The sequence below is a fragment of the Ixodes scapularis genome, unplaced genomic scaffold (genome assembly GCF_016920785.2).
Source record: "Ixodes scapularis isolate PalLabHiFi unplaced genomic scaffold, ASM1692078v2 PGA_scaffold10__122_contigs__length_95168666, whole genome shotgun sequence".
NCBI classification, from domain to species: domain Eukaryota; kingdom Metazoa; phylum Arthropoda; class Arachnida; order Ixodida; family Ixodidae; genus Ixodes; species Ixodes scapularis.
This window is the reverse complement of record NW_024609836.1, coordinates 27270113-27286695: the sequence shown is the minus strand read 5'-3', so window position 1 is coordinate 27286695 and position 16583 is coordinate 27270113. Positions and strand designations below refer to the sequence as shown.

Sequence of the window (16583 nt, the reverse complement as noted above, 5' to 3'; positions counted from 1 at the left end):
CGCACCTACATCGATGTGACCTTTCCGGTCTGTTAGGTTCCCTTTACCACCCTGAAAATGGCAATGATGATATTCTTACGTTATTAAATGCGGTAACATTTCTAGGGCTGCCAAACCGCGAGATTGCGTGCGTCCGTCCGTAGCAACTTAACCGCTAAACTCGGAGCGAATATTCCCCCGCTAAATTTAGCGGAAGGCCAGAATCAGTGTATACTTGTGGTGTCGCCTCGTGTGACTCCGCCTCACATGAGGTGACGTGACATCGTGACGCGTCACAGTCATGTGACTTCACATTAGGCGTCACGTGACTCATAGTGCCAAGCAACGTCACGCTACGTGACTCCACGTGACATTGAGATGTTACGTGACACCGTGATGTCACGGGAAATCATGGCGTCACGTCACGCGACAGCGTCACATGAAACCGTGACGGCTTTATGTACTCACAGAGCCCTGGCGCCGTTAGGCAACAGCGGGCGATTGTCACACCTCCCCTCTATCACACTGCATTGATCGCCGCTAGGGGGCTGGATGGCGCTTCGAGTAAGGAGGTAGAAATTGCCACCGGAAGTAAGCGGCTTGTCCCGGAAGTGAGCGGTTGATAGGCTTTCTGATTCTTCCGAGCGTTGGTCCAAACAGTGTCCATGGCGCTGGATTTGCTTTCGATATATCAAGAGAGCCCGCTTGTTACGCAATAACAGCTGATGCAGGCCCGACAAGTCTTCTGGGAAGCCATTTGACGTGTGAGGATTTCAAGAGTCCAGTTGCTCAAGTGTGCATGCCCCGCGTTCATATGCCCCATTCATAGGATTGAATGTTAAACGGGGTTATTGATACCGACGTGAAGACTGGAGAAAGCGTGAACCAAAAGAGTAACTAAGCGCTCTAAGAAGCCGAGAAGACACTCGACTTCCGGGACAAGCATCGAACTTCCGGTGCCGTCACTCGCGCCCGGCTCGGAGATCGGTTAAGCGCTCCAGAGATCAGTGGCCCACCACACACCAAAACACTACTTACAAACAGGTCATGCAAGCGGGACTTCCCCTAGTTAAGTTAAGGCGTCGCAGCCTAACAAATGAGACCATCTATCCAGCGACGCCCATACAGGAGCTAGTTCAACACTGATTGCAATTAATCGGATTCGACGAGCGTGAACAATCCCCCACCGCTTGGACAGAATTCGCCGAGATCCACAATTAAACGAGAGGGGAGGAACCGCTGTTTATAAATAGCCACGCTCCCAAAGGGCTTTATCCCGCCACACGCTAAAGGCACTCGCAGTGTGCCTAGACTACAGAGTGCGTCCAACTGCTCGACCAAGGGTCACGTGGGTTATGGGCCGCAAAGAGGCAACAAAGGCGTAGATCGTCTGCAAGCAGCTCCAAGTTTTTTTCAGCCTCTCCACCCGTTATCCCCTTCCCCACGTGCAAACCCACACACGCGCATATGCTCCCAATTTGCGCAGGAGGCGTCTGCCATTAAATTGTAAACGCTCTTCTTAGTTGGAGTTGCTCTATCTCTTCTATCTAGGCACTCTAGCCGCAGCACGAGGGCTTCCATGACCCATCCGGTTCCCTTTTTCACGGTTTATTTTATTTTAAATGAGCCACAATCGAATTAGGCAAATGATAAACCCGGTTTTATGGTTTCCCGTGTGCGTGATTCATGCACGCCAGTTTTCGGTTTTTGCCCGGAACAAAAGGCGCGCAGACGACGAAACAAACACTCGAAAACGTGACTGACATATCGTGGCGTTCGCTCGCGTCTTTGGGGAAGCCGCTAGACTGGGTAGAAGCATAAAACGGACGAAGAGGATCGATTCCAAAGCGCCCTCCCGTGGAGCTTCCGCGAAGTGTGAGCACCACGGGAGGGCGCTTTGGCCGTTCGTACAGGTTGCCGCTCGTCTCACAGCATTTTTGCCGTTTCTTGCTGCTGTCGCTCGTCACCTACCGTGCCTCCACCTGTATCTCTCCTCCGAATAGCGTGGGCCTTCGCGGTCTCGGTTTGTGTGCCGCCACCGCGTCCGACGCGTCCTACGCGAGATGCTTAAACGGGCCCGACGCTGCCGTTAGGCTTAAGGGATTTATGACCCCGCGATTGGAAACACTCTGCTGCCTGCTTGTTGTTCTGCCTCAGCACAGAGTGGCTGGTCGACGCGACGGTTCTTCTCTCCGGCGACGTCGCTTCAAACTCAGGACCTCAGCACCCCACCTGCACCCGTTGTACCAAACGCGTTCTGGATTGCCAGGCCGCGCTGTGCTGTGATGCATGTGACCGCTGGTCCCACCGTGCATGCGTGTATGTCTCTCTGCCGGAGTACAGGAAGTTGAGCTCCAGCAACGATTTGTGGTATTGCCTGGGTTGCTCCCTGCCCGCTTTCGCGGATGACTTGTTTGACCTTCCCGTGGCCTCCTCGATACAGCTTCCTGCCTCCCCCGCTACCGGCAACATGGAGCAACATGGAGCACCTGCCTCCCCCACTACCGGACCACAGCAGCCGACGATCTGGTTTTGCAACGCCCGGTCAGTCCGCAACAAAATACCCGAGCTCCAGCAACTATGGCCTCGATGCCACGAACGATCTTCGCTCTCTGCGAAACATGGCTGGACCCATCCATCCACGACAGCCAGCTCGTTCCCCCCGAGTACGTTGTTTTCCGAAAGGACCGAACGACTTCCCGCGGGGGCGGCGTCATGGTTGCTGTCCCAAACTCGCTCCAGTGCCCCAGAGTCGAGGAGCTCGAGAGAGATGACTTGGAGGCGCTGTTCATTGAAATAACAGTCAAGAAACGGAGCTACCTCGTGGCCTCAATTTACTGCCCCCCAGCTCTCCACGCCGAGTCATACAGCCTTCTCCGTTGCTCAGTTGAACGCATCGCAGTCCTTCGCAGCACGTATCACAACGCCTACATTCTCGGCGACTTTAATGCCCACATCGACTGGACCGTTCCTCAGTCCCCGCTGCCACAAGCCCCCACATCTGACGTGCTTCTGGACCTGTTTGACACAAGTGGCTTCACACAGCTGTGCATGGAGGCTACATACACAGCTAATACAGGAAAATCGTCGTGCCTTGACCTCTGCTTTACTCTTAATCCAACTCTTGTCCGCGACTGTGCTGTCACTGCTGGCCTGAGCAACTCTGATCACAAAGCCATTCAGCTATCGACATTTCTATCCCTTCCTACCTGAGGGAAGCACAGTCGGCTTCTCCGTGCCTACAGTAAACTCGACTTTGAGCACCTCCATCGGCTTGTGCGCCTTGTCCCGTGGGACGCCCTGCTTTCAGAACACGACATTGACGACATGTGCGAGACCTACACATCTCTGATGACCGCCATTACAAGCGACACTGTGCCACTCAAGCGTGCCCATCGCCCACGCAGCGCGCCCTGGCTTACATCAGACATCATTGCCCTCTGCAAACAGAAAGATAGAGTATTCCGGAGGGCGAAACGGAGTCGCTGCCCAGAGAATCTCGCCGCTGCCAAGGACATCCAACGTGACGTCAAGAAACGTATACGTATGGCTCACCGCGCTTACGCTGAGGACATCGCCGCTCGCGCGATCAAAGAGCCTAAATTATTTTGGGCATTTGTTAACTTGCAGTGGCAGCAGGCGCTGCACCCCACCTTCTCTGTCGCTAACGGCTTACTCTCGTGCCCGTCCGACATAGCTGAAGCATTTAACAAACAGTTTGCTGCAGTCTGGGCCGATTCTTGTGCTAACTCGCTGGCCCCCTCTAGTTCAACTACCACTGTTCCTCGTGCCGCCACAGCTGGTCAGCCTGCATCCGTTTTATCCTCTATTACGATAACTACCGACGACGTCCTTGAGGCGGTGTCCCAACTTCGTCCTTTCCAGAATCCGGGCCCCGATGGTATCCACCCTCTTATACTTAAGACCACAGCCCACTACATGGCCCCGGCCCTCTGCCGGATGTTCCAGCGTATACTGGACTCGGGTGTTACCCCTCGTCTGTGGAAGGTAGCCCATGTCACGCCGGTACACAAAGGACACGGTGCTCGTCCTGATAATTTGTCTTCATACCGTCCCATTGCATCCACCTCAGTCTTGTGCCGCACATTTGAGCGAATTCTCAACTCTAAGATTCGCCTGCACCTTGACAGCAATAGCCTTCTGTCACCCTCACAGCATGGGTTCCGCCGCGGCCGCAGCTGTGAAACTGCCCTTGGCACTCTGGTCCACATCGTCAGTGCACACCTTGACGACCGCACACCCGTTGAGTTGGTCCAGCTAGATCTCTCTCGTGCCTTTGACCGGCACCCCCATCCTGGGTTGTTGGCGAGTGCTGAGCTAAAAGGGTTGCGTGGGCCCCTGCTTCGCTGGCTCGGTTCCTTTCTCAATGGCCGTACCCAGCGAGTTATCTACCGAGGTGCTTCCTGAACAGATATTCCTGTCCTTTCTGGCGTCCCACAGGGCAGCGTCCTTGGCCCTACCCTATTCACCATGCTCATCGACAGCATTACAGATAACTTGGCCTCAACTCCTATCCTATATGCCGACGACATCTCTCTGCTCCAACCCATCCGCTCTCCTGCTGATTACGTCAGTCTACAGGCTGACCTAAATCGTTGTCTGGGTTGGACGCACCTGCACCATCTCCCCATCAATGCAAATAAGTGCTCGACAGTGACTTTGACTAATTCAAGTCGCCCACCATTTTTTCTCCAACCACCTCCTCTAAAACTTGGGCATCACGTGATAAGCCGAGCCAGTACGGCTGTGGTGCTTGGAGTCGAGCTTGACTCTCGGCTGAACTTTTCCACGCACACAAATCGTACTCTATCCAGGTCTCGCCGCCTGCTAGGTTTTGTGACGCGCATGACCACCGGAATGCCGGCGAGTGCATTCCGATGTCTGTACACAGCGCTCGTTCTTCCTGCCCTTGAATATTGTAGTGCCGTGTGGTTACCCCAGTCACAAGCACTTCAAACAAGTCTAGCCAGCGTTCAACGCCGTGCAGCGTACACCTTTTACCGCCGCACAACACGTAAGAATGGGCAACTCGTTGGAATTTCCTCCACCGAACTGCTCCGGCATGCCTCCTGGCAACCCCTTGACTCAAGAGTACGGGCCTCAACAGTGCGACTAATGTGCCGCGTCATGTCCCCTGGCCACCAGGAATTGCCCTACAGTCCGCGCCTGAACAAACGAACAGGCCGTCTTCAGCCACTTCTTACGCGCACGCAACGCCACGGCTCATCTTGGTTGCCCCGTGCAGCAGCTCTATGGCGTCGGCTTCCATCTGACCACACCAGAACTTTCCCACCCGACGCCGACGACCTCAAGACTATAATGAGGGCTGCCCTACGGGCCACGTAGTGCAGCGCCAGTATTGACACACGAACTGACCCGTGAACAACTATGAACAATAGGACCCAGGCTGGGCCCGCAGGCCTTTTGGTATGGGCACTCTGCCTTCTGCGGCCCTTGCAGGCCTGGATCTCCTAAAATATATGCAAATAAAGTATTATTATTATTATAGAACAAGAGTGCCTAGATATCAGTGTAGATTCAACTGCTCGATCGAGGTCGCTAGGAGATGACGAAAGTGTCGATCGTCTGCAAGCGTCTCCGCCTCTCCAGATTCTTTACTATAGAGAACACACACAATAAATAGCCTTGGCGACGACAGCGTTTGCGTAGTTGGAACGGCACGACGCGCACGGCCTCAGGGTCTTCCTTTTCGAATTGGGAGAGGTGGCTGCCACGATCTATGACAGCTCCCTGGCGAATCCGGTGCCTCGATGCGCCGGCGGCGGTCCTCTTTGACGGCATAGCGCGAAAGTTCGACAACGTGGTCGGCGCGATGCGCTTCCGTTCCCTCGGACGTGGAGTTTGCGTTAGACAGGCGCGGTAGGCTCGTTCTCTTACGCAAAAGAGTGGAGGTTGATGTAGCATACTCCTAGCACATCCACTGTACTCCTATACTTGGTTTTACCTAGTGATGGGACGAATCTTTATTCAAATGGGGATTAGGAGCCGAATCTGAAGATTCGAAAAGAATCGCAAGAGTAGCCGAATCTCAAGCGATTCGGAAAAGTTCGGAAAGATTCGGAGCGTTGCCTGGTGGCCAGATCACGTTGATGAGTGTTTCAACTTTTCGTGATATTAAATTCCCTAAATTCTACAAAGTGGACAAAATAATATTGTAATAGAATATCATAGTAATAAATAAAATGTTCCGCTTTGTTTACATTGTTTTGTATTTTTGTCAAGAACGGTAGCTAGACATCGCGGGAAAATTGGTTTCGGTTCCGTGTTCCGCATTACGACCAAAATAGGCATGCTTGGTGCACGTGGAAATACAAGCGCATGTTTCCATCGCCGCCAGAGATCGATGCCGTACGTGCTGTTCGGTACATAAACATTTCGTGCCCATAATTACGGTCATAGTGGCACACACCACACAAGGGAGTATCTTCGATTCGATTATCTTCAACGTGTGTTCACTGAGGTATTGTTATCGGAACAAGGGAAACAATCTGAAACTCCTTGCACCGTATACTATTACAGTCTCTTGTACTGCATTTGTACCTTACTGGTTAATGATATCCGATTTAGTGAGTATTTGTTTCCGAACAATAACGTTGCGTTGGACACCCCTGTGTTGTGTTTCTTTTTCATCAAATAAAGTTCACGTGTACAAAACTTGCTGCCGAGAATGGTGAAACGACAGCGCGACGTTTTTCTTCGCCACCGGTGTCGGTACGCGGTCGAAGTTGTGACGAGTAACATTCATCTCGCTCTCGCGCCTTACAGGTACATACGCAGCTCTAGAGAAAGAGACGAATCATTTCCTTGCCTGAATATATTTATTTGCGTTGCGCCACATTATGTATAATAAATAGCATTTCGCTACATTTTACCGATCACCGCGAAACCGGCCAAAAACCGAGAACGTGCATTGGTTAGGCCTACGTCCGCCATACCGATCAGCTCAGCTGGACCTGGGCGCGTTTCGGGGTTTAGAATGTCAGTGCAGTACATACCATACGTTTAAATAAACAAGACGAAATCTGGTGATATGCAGTAGCAGTACCCAAAAAAAACAAAAAACGTAACTGACCGCATTCGCGAGGTTTACGACAAGGTTCGCGCTGCCGTCTGCAACCGGCGACGAATCGGACGAATCTCCGAATCTGCCGAATATTCGTCGCGGGAAGTTCGGAAATTTCCGAATTTGTCCGAATCAGAATCTCCAGTGATTCGTCCCATCACTAGTTTTACCTCAAGTCCAGACGCAGCGGAAGCCACGGGCTGAAGGGACCAACCAGGCAGGGTCGCAAGAGCGCCATTGCGGTGTTCGTCGTGTTTCTGTACATGTTCTATCATCGTTGAATTAGTCATAAACAGAAAAGGCCCAGTGATTTGAGCTTTTGACGCGGCTTGACATGCTCCCATTACCTGGCGTCGGCTGCTTTTGGACGTAGACTGAAACGGAGTACGTACTTACAACGTGAATGTGAACTGTGTAACAGGCTTTGCCTCAAGTCCAGGTTAACTACAGAGAAGCATGCTTTACAGAATGCCCTCTTGATGCTGAAGTCCAGACGCAATGAGCCAAGGTGGAGAACAGAAATAAAATCGACGCCATGGCGCCACCCTTTTGAAAATAAGGTTAATCATCATCACCGTAATCATCATTGAAATTGTGATTAATATCATGATTTCAATCATCACTAAATCTTGATGTTTATCGCACCAATTTTCCAATTATGATTTAGATCGAACTTTTCCCGCACAACTACTTTTCAAAATATTTTGACAATTTGTGTATCATTTTATGTGTTTTATGTGCATTTGTTTTGTATTGAAATCAAATAAACATCAAGCGCGACATATTTATTCCGGGCTGAAAAGGAGTAAAAAGCGGTGCTCTTCTGGGCGAATCGGAGTGTTAATCGAACTTTCTTTCTTTCTATATTTCCCTCTGTTCGCCAGTTACGTAATGTACTATTGCAAAGATATCAGAAAGCGAAAGGAAAAAAACAAATACAAGAAAAATAATGTCCTACTGCAAGGAAATCCGAACGTAAAAGAACCAAATGAAGCTTTTTGACAACTAAAAAAATCAAGCTGCATTTGCTCTACAATAACAGAAGTTAAATATAACAAAAACAAAATTCAAGTTTGATTGTACTTTATATTAGCGGTAAATCTTTTTTTCCGCCTCGTTTTTGGTGATTGGACGAATTGGTCAAACTGCCATGTTTAAAAATGCATCTAGTGATAAATAATCACCCTTTTTTCAAGCTACTTCGATTTAAATCGTATTAATTTAATTTAAATAAAAAATAAATCTTGTTTAAATCAAACAATTTTGATTTTTTATCATGATTGTTTTATACGAACTGATGGAATTAATCAGTCAGCTTCAATACCGCACCATCACGGTGTTGGTCATGTGTCTGTATGTGTTTTATCATCGCTGAACAAATCACGATAACGCAACGCGTGCGCACTTGCGACCAATCTGGGCAGAAGGCGTCCGCCATTAAATTGCAAATGGTCTTCTTGGTTTGGGTTGCTCCCTCTCTTAAATCAAGGTTCTCTAAATGAAAGAGTTGCAACGAAATACGCGCTACCCCACGGCGTGCTTAAATAAAAATACAATAACGCGGTTGCCCGCGCACGCCACCTCGCGTCGGTGATTGACAACCCTTCCGAGCAGACGACGTGGAATTACGGCGGAGACACTGGCGCACAGACACCGGGGTCGTGCGAGCGCGACATTAAACTCGTGTCGATTTATCAAAAGCCTCTCGGTGTCGAGCGAGCAATAATAAATACACAACAACGAAGAATATAAGGGGGATTCCTTATATCTGCACACCCCGAAGCGGCGATAATTAATTGAAGCACTCTATCCGGGTAAGGGGATTAAAGAAGGGCAGAGAAAGGGGAAGGGGGGAGGCGCACTGTGTTTGGAGCGGGCTGGAGCCATGTTCGGATCCAGGAAATGACGTTAATTAGACGGGAACAAAAAAAAAATAAATATCGGCCTCTGGCTCCTCGTGAACCCGCAGATTTGCATAAGTCCTCACCACATATCAACCATCTACCCCTGCGGCGCAATATAAAGAAGCGCCAGTTCTTTGTTTGAGGCCTACTGCTGATTCCTGTCGGTTTCACCACAAGTAGGGACGAGAGTGTGCGCCTGCGCGGCGAGTGAGAGGCGCAACGACGGGACGACTGACGCAGAGATCCGGCTTGAAAAGAAAAGATCCTGGCATTTTCGCCCATTATGCAGTTCCGCTCTTTCTCTTTCACTGAACACTGTGTTTACAAACAATTCCACGCTATCTGCCGACACTAGATTCGCGTGAGTCACAGTGTCTGGGCATGCGCCGCGCCGACGACAGCGTGACGTAAGAACTGCGCGTGCACACTTCCATATCGATATTATAAACGGATGAAGAAGGCCTCAAACTCCTCTCTGTAATCTTCTTTTCTTTTTCTTTTCCTTTTTTTTTACTCCGAAGAAACTTTTGTTTTGTTTTCCACCGTCTTTGGAAAGTAAGCTCGATAAATCCGGCATCATTCGGACCCCCCGAAAAGGGTTGTAATGGTTGCTCGTTTTCTGCCTAAGTGGTTCGGCTTTCGGGAACGACCGTTGCCACGAGCTTGTGTCTGCCACTGCAGCCGCTTCGAGTTCCTTCCGCCCCAAAGAGGATTGGCCATTGAGAAGTTCTGCATGAGATGGGATGGGTCCGCAAATAGCCTCGACGAAGGAGCCGTCTCCGTGGCAGGCTCATCCTAGCTGTCTACATTTCTCAGCAGAAAAATTTGTCACCGCCGAAGAGAAAAAAAAAAAAAACAGGCGTAAACCGTCGGCACTCCGGAAGAGATCTGCGTTCAGCGCCTATAATGTTCGGGCCTACTATTACGGGGATGGATCGTTGAGGCCGCGTGGACCCCGCTTTACTCCGTTCACCCCTAGGCCTGCAGCAATGCGGTGACAGTTAGGTGCTCGTTGCGCATAGAGTGCCTTCAACCCTAGTTGCGCATGCTCGGAACGCACCTTACAGCCCGGGAGACAGGGTAGCAGCTTGCAGATGCCGATCATTAGAGTGTTCGCGTTCGTGTCTATAGCCCCACTGCAGTGAATAGGGCACGCCTCGGTCGGCCACCAGTCAGCGCGATGGCGAATTTGGAAAGGTCCGGGCAACGAACGATTTGGGCAAGAGCATTGCGTCACCATTCGGCAGGTCACTCGGACGTTCGAGCTCGAGATCGGGTTTAATTATTGCGGTCGTGGACAGTCTCACGGTTACGAAAATCCTACTGAAGATGGCGCTACCTGGCAAACCAAACTGCATTGCCCGCTCGGTATACTCTTCGGACTCTGTGCACTCTTAGAAAAAAGGGTATGGATAGTCCTCCCCTAGGGGAGGAACGGTCTTGTAACCTATGTTCCTTTAGAAAGGGAGAAACTTTCGTCCCTGAAGCAGTGGAGCAAAGTTCCTCCGTCGCTTGCGTCTCAATATGGCGGCCCCGAATCGAGCAAATCGAGCCCAATAAGGCTTGACGAGGACGCTACGTCTCTTATACGGGACGAGAGCAGCAGCAAATGAAAGCGTAACACGAGCTTTCCGCAAACTGTGTTTATTTCCGAAGCCAGATTCCCCCCAAAGGTACAGAAACTTGCGTTTCGAAAGCAATTACTCAGTCTTCTCGTCGACAGCACTGCGATGTTAAACAGAGACAACCGATATCCGGTTACTCCGCGCACTTTGCCTCTTACCTTTGGTGTTCCTCGAGTCACAATTCCATCGTCAACCGCACATCACGGAGAAGGGCAAACCAATCCGCGAAACCAAAAGCCGCTCTCGAAAGAACGAACTCGAAGCCGCTGTTTATCGCGTAGCGTGGAAGAAGGTTAAATAGCTATCCACCAGATGGCGGGGTCAAGCAGAGTAGTCGTAAGTAGCTAGGCTAGGTGGCGCTAGGTACCGCCCAATTCATGCGTTACAAAAAAAAATATTTTTGTTTTCTTACGTCACAATTGCGATTCCTTCTCTTCGGGAACCTCTAACACATGTAGACACGTTAAGCACACTACAAGCATCAGGTGAACATACATTGAGCAGATACACGGCGCACACAAATATCAATACAACGGAACACCACACTAACCCGAACACTACACCCGTGCTCTGCGTTTCCGTCTTTTATACTGGTCGTTTTGAACGTACGGAACTTTTCAGTGACTCCCTAAGCAATAAAAAATATTCCCAGCATGTTGATTTTTTCCCAGCAATGTCATACCTCTGAGAGTATTTTGAATGGCTCAGGGGATGAATCTCTTATTAAAAACTAAACGCTCGATCATGACGCAATTATTTGAAAGCTAATAAATCAAGCCGCTCCAATGCGGTTCGAAGGCATGAGTTTGTTTCCCCACACGGCAAGTCGTAGCCTGTATTTCTATTGGTTTTTCTATTTGTGCTGTTCGCGCAAAGCTGCAATTGCCGTCTTGAATTAATCTCTGTAGAGCGGATATTCACTCAGCTGGAAGTGATGCTTCACGGGCTAAGAAATCGCTTTTCGATCAACTTGAATGCAGCCAAAGCCGCGACTTGCGGCAGGTGTTAAGTGTGCGGAGCTACGCCGTGGCGAGCCCGAAAACTTCTAGCGCTCATCCCAGCGCGCCACGGAGGGCAGTTACAACAGGAACCGTAGGATATTTAAACAGCAAAATAAAGGGTAGCTTTTTTTTTTTTTTTCGATTTTACCTACGATTGTTTTTTAATGCCGAAATTCCATACGGTAAATATACGTACTTTCCGTCACGATTTCGTACTGTTCAGTCCTTGCACCAGAGCGCAATCGCTCTCGGGGACGAGACAATTCCGACAGCCACATTGGCCACTCTACGATAGGAGCCTCTACTGAACCAGCGTTCCAACATGACTATCCGCACGTTGATCGGTTGAACGTAATCCCTGAAGTGGTATTAAACTTTTTAATGTAAAGCGGAATGTCAACCAGTGTTGCGGAGTTGCCACTCCGGAGTTGGAATGATTCCGGAATCATTCCACATTTTCGCAACCCCGGAATGGAATGGGGAATGGAATGGCGGCAACGTTGAGGGGAATGGAATGGGAATGGAATTAGATACCTTCTGCCCGGAATGGAATGGGAATGGAATGGGCCGGGGTCTTTGTATGCATTTATTTATTTATATATATATATATATATATATATATATATATATATATATATATATATATATATATATATATATATATATATATATATATATATATATATATATATATATATATATATATATATACATCTTTTCTTTTTTTTTGGGGGGGGGGGTTACGTTTAGCTATACCGAGCCAGTCGGCGAGTCAGTTGTTCACAAATAAAATTAATACAAAAAACAAGCGTCAAAGCAAAGAGCAGACGGGGGAGGATGGAAGGGGGGGGGGGGGGGGGGGGGGGGGTCCGGGCCGACGGTGGTGCCGCTCACGGACGCGCTGGCGACGGGCTTCACTGGTGTTACACGAGAGCGAAACAAGAAACCAAGCCCCAAGCAAAAGAAACGAAGGGTGCGGCATAGGAAGAAACCGCCATTCTCGGCTCCTCATCGTCCTTCTTGTCTTGCTTTTTTTTCTTTTTTTTTTTTGCGACGCGCGCGCAAGGACTGAGATCTGGGAGTGGGGGGAGACTCATAACTTGCAGAGCACTTATGACTCGTTGACTTCCGCGCCACCGAAAGATGATCAGTTATTGTTTTCTTATACACTCCGTGCGACGCGACTGGCGCGCCGCCGCGCGGCCGGTACCGAAGGTAGGTCGTGAGAACCCCAGAGAAAACGAAACCGAAACCACGCCGCGTACGTTGGTAGGCATTGAAGTCGGAGTGGTGCGGTTGCGCTGGGTTCACAGCATGAAGTGCTGTCTGTGCTGCGTCATTAAGTGTTTCAATAGTTATGCGTCGTATCTCGCGGAGACAAAGTTTCACAGTTTTTCACCTCGCCGATGCGACAACGATGGAGCCGTGCCGTACGACGCGAGAAATTTGGTCTCCCGATCATGTCCGCCACTGTGTCGGCACGGCTGACATATTCTACACTGCCGCTTTGCGCTCTGCGTTTGTTTTCGTACCAGTAACGCCTACATGTGTCAGCGCCGATGGGACGAACTGAAATGCCATCCCACACTCGCGGGTGTGCAGTGCCAATTGGCGACGTGCGCGACCGAAAGCGTCGCTGTGGTCGGCCTTCCACGATTGGCCCAAAAGCTGACTATGACGTCGGAAAGGGTATACCATCGACGGAAATAAGAGGAATGAAAGACCTTTAATTTCGACGGTGTTGGCAGTTTCGCTTTGAGAGCGCAATGATTTCAGGCCTCCACAATACTATTTACAAACACGATCGAACTTGTTGTTCGCAAAATAATGACGTCACAAGGGGGAACCGTAGGAAGGCGCCACCAAAACATCTCGCCGCTAATTTCGTTGGAGCAATGCCCTCCAAAGAAGTTTCGTCCCCATCGTACGTGTCGATGATATTTTCAGACAAGTATATGGCACGCAATCTGCACTTGATGCGAACGGTAAAAAAGTGACAAATATAAATCTAAAGAAAACAACAATGAAACTCGGAATCACTGGAGAATCGACGTTTGTGTATGGAAGTTTATGTGGTGTGCTTTCTTTCTTGATCAGCCTCCTTTTGGATGTGGAAACGCTGACACCCCGAGTTCTGTAGACAATTTTTTTTTCTCGGTTTTAGAGCCACCTATCGCAAAGTGGTTCGAACTGGAAGTACCGTCCACTGGTCCCTTCCTACCTGCAAAGTGTGCACCTCCCACGATGGGCGGTATTATCTGACAGCCTTTGACGGTCAAAGCCAGTTCCCTTTTAGTTACGCCGCCCAAACTAAATTTCCACCTGGTTTCGCTATGCCAACTCTTTTTGTTATAATAAGTGTCGTGCCAAGTGACGGTCATGTCAAAGTACCTGTGCGCCGAAAATCAGCACCTCGCACAACAGGTTATTACACAACAGCTGACCGCAAAAGCCCTTGGCGGCCAAACCGTGTGTTGGCCGACAACTTTGTTTTCTCGGCTTTGGAACCACTTTTCGTAAAGTTGTTTCAATTGGAAGTACAGTCCACTAGTCCCTTCCTACCTCTAAAGTCTCCACCTCCCCCGACAAGTGGTATTCTCTTGACAGCCTTTTCATGGTCAAAACCGGTTCCCATTGAGTTACGCCGCCCAAACCAAATTTTCACATAATTTCCCTATGCCACCTTTTTTTTTTTTTTTTTTTTTTTTGTATGATAAGTGATGTGTCATGTTACTGTCAAGTCCAAGCACCTGTGTGCCCAAATCTGCACTTTGCACAGCCCGCTATAACACAACATTTTGGGTCCAATATTGGATATCCAGTACAGCTTTATTTCTGTATTCGTTAGAAACCTAACTTTCACACCTGCTGTCTTAAAGAAGCTTGGCACTCTTCGTGCACAAACTTAGTGAACATCTCACTCGCCTCCAAATATCATCATTCCAGCAGTCCTAGGTTTACAGCGACGAGCAAAATAAATTTCCCACTCAGAGCAATTAATTATAGTGGCGGCCGTCCTGTTTTTCGGAAAATTGCTCCAACTCCTTTTTCGGCCGCAACTAGAGAATTTACCCCTAATTAGTCCCGTGCGCGACCGAAAGCGTCGCTGTGGTCAGCCCTCCACGATTGGCCGAACGCTGACTATGACGTCGGAAAGGGAGTTTATCATCGACGGAAATAAGAGGAATGAAAGAACTTTAATTTTGACGGTGTTGGCAGTGTTGCTTTGAGAAGGCTATGATTTCAAGCTTCCACCATGCTAATAACAAACACCATCGAACTTGTTGTTTGCAAGGTAATGACGTCACAAGGGGGAACCGTAGGAGGGCGCCACCAAAACATCTCGCCGCTAATAACGACTCAAACTCAATATATAAGAAGTCGAGAACAGCTAAATGCCCTTCTGCCCCAGCACTCATGCAACGTAACCCTCAACATATCGGCTCAAAAAGCAAAAGTTCCGTCCGTGCGCGCTTCCGCCGCCACAGCTTGGCATGCGAAAAGACGCCGCAGGCTGCTGAACGCACCTCACAGTCGAACGCCAGCTCCTCCGCTAGCGGCGCTGCGCGCGTTTTTCAAAGCGGCCCCTATAGTTCCCGCACGGAGTGTATAGTTCGAGGAGCGTTGTTTAGCACGCGGCGGCCAACCCTGCTGCCTTCCACGTTCATTCGCGCGCACTCCTTTGAAGTGAGAAATCTGGGTTTGCTTCGGCATTAAAACAAACCGAGATTCACTTCTCTCTTCTCCTCTTGCGCTTTGCTCCGACTCTTGTATTTTATACAGCATTTATACGTGTAAGTCCGCCTTTTCCTTGGTCTTAGTTCCGATGCTTGTTTTCTGTGTTATATATTTTACATTCTGTAGGGTTAGGGTTGCAAGCAAGCTAGCGGATTCCCGTTCATTTCCTTTGACTTTAGTATCTGCATACTTTGTTTCACCTTGCGATGGACCGCTGCGGACGCTACGAGTCATCCCAGGCAATCCAGCACCGTGAGCTTAGTAAAATCAGTGCTTTTTTTTTTTTAATATTTAGCTTTTTTTTCTTTTTTTTTTGCAAATGTCTATATGTTTGATAATGTCAGCTTTCAACTGCTTATGCCGGCGACACAACAAGCTTGGGTAGTATCGTATTTCAGGAATACATTTCGTATCTGTATTTCTGTATCGCGCAATACATTTGCTCACCAGTATCTCTATTCCTCTATCAAATACATGTGGAATGTTTGTTTTTATCGCGATGATATCAAGATGACATATATTTCGTTACATTTCTTGAGGGATAACCCCCCCCCCCCCCTCCCCCCTGAAAAACAAGATACAAGTCCTGTGCTTTTTTTTTTTTTGTTGCTTTTTTATTTTTGAGGGCATTAGGGCCAAGGAGATATTGGTGCAATGTTACTATGCTGAGCAAGGTTCATTCCGATTTTACAAATTATTTTTCTCTTCTGAGAAATGTTGCGTAGTCGGGACTCGAAACAGGTAGCGTACCAGGAGTTGAGTTGGAGCATCTTCTACCCCAGGTCCCTAGGTAGGGATTTCATGAGTCATTGTTGACTAGGCATTCAGTGCCCGCTTCTAGTTAGTTAGAGCCTTGAGAAATTGGAAATCAATGGAAGTGTTGCTTGGCATGTGGCCGAGTAGCTGAGTCACAGTCCGCTGCAACACAAGTCTGGCGGTGGTTGACTTGAAATTGTAGGATGACCGAAGCAGTGAAATTCAACACATATCCAAATGCGTATGCGCCTGTAATATTGCACTGCTCAAGGGTATCGTCATCAGTCGACGTGAACGTGACCCGCTGCTCTGGTGATCCGATAACCAGGAAGGAGGCCAGACGTGGCCTCGCTGTGCCGACCCAGACTTCGTACACCTGCGACTTGCCTCGAGCGCGCTGTATCCCGGAGAGCTCGCACCAGTGCCGGTCATCTCAGGTCGCAATCCACAGGTTCTGTTTGGATGATGCTAGGCG

General features: G+C 49.2%; 1 pseudogene; it reads left to right on the top strand.

Moving 5' to 3' along the window:
* The first annotated feature begins 2559 nt into the window (after positions 1 to 2559).
* On the top strand, positions 2560 to 4261 carry LOC120850336 (annotated as a pseudogene).
* Positions 4262 to 16583: the final 12322 nt, after the last annotated feature.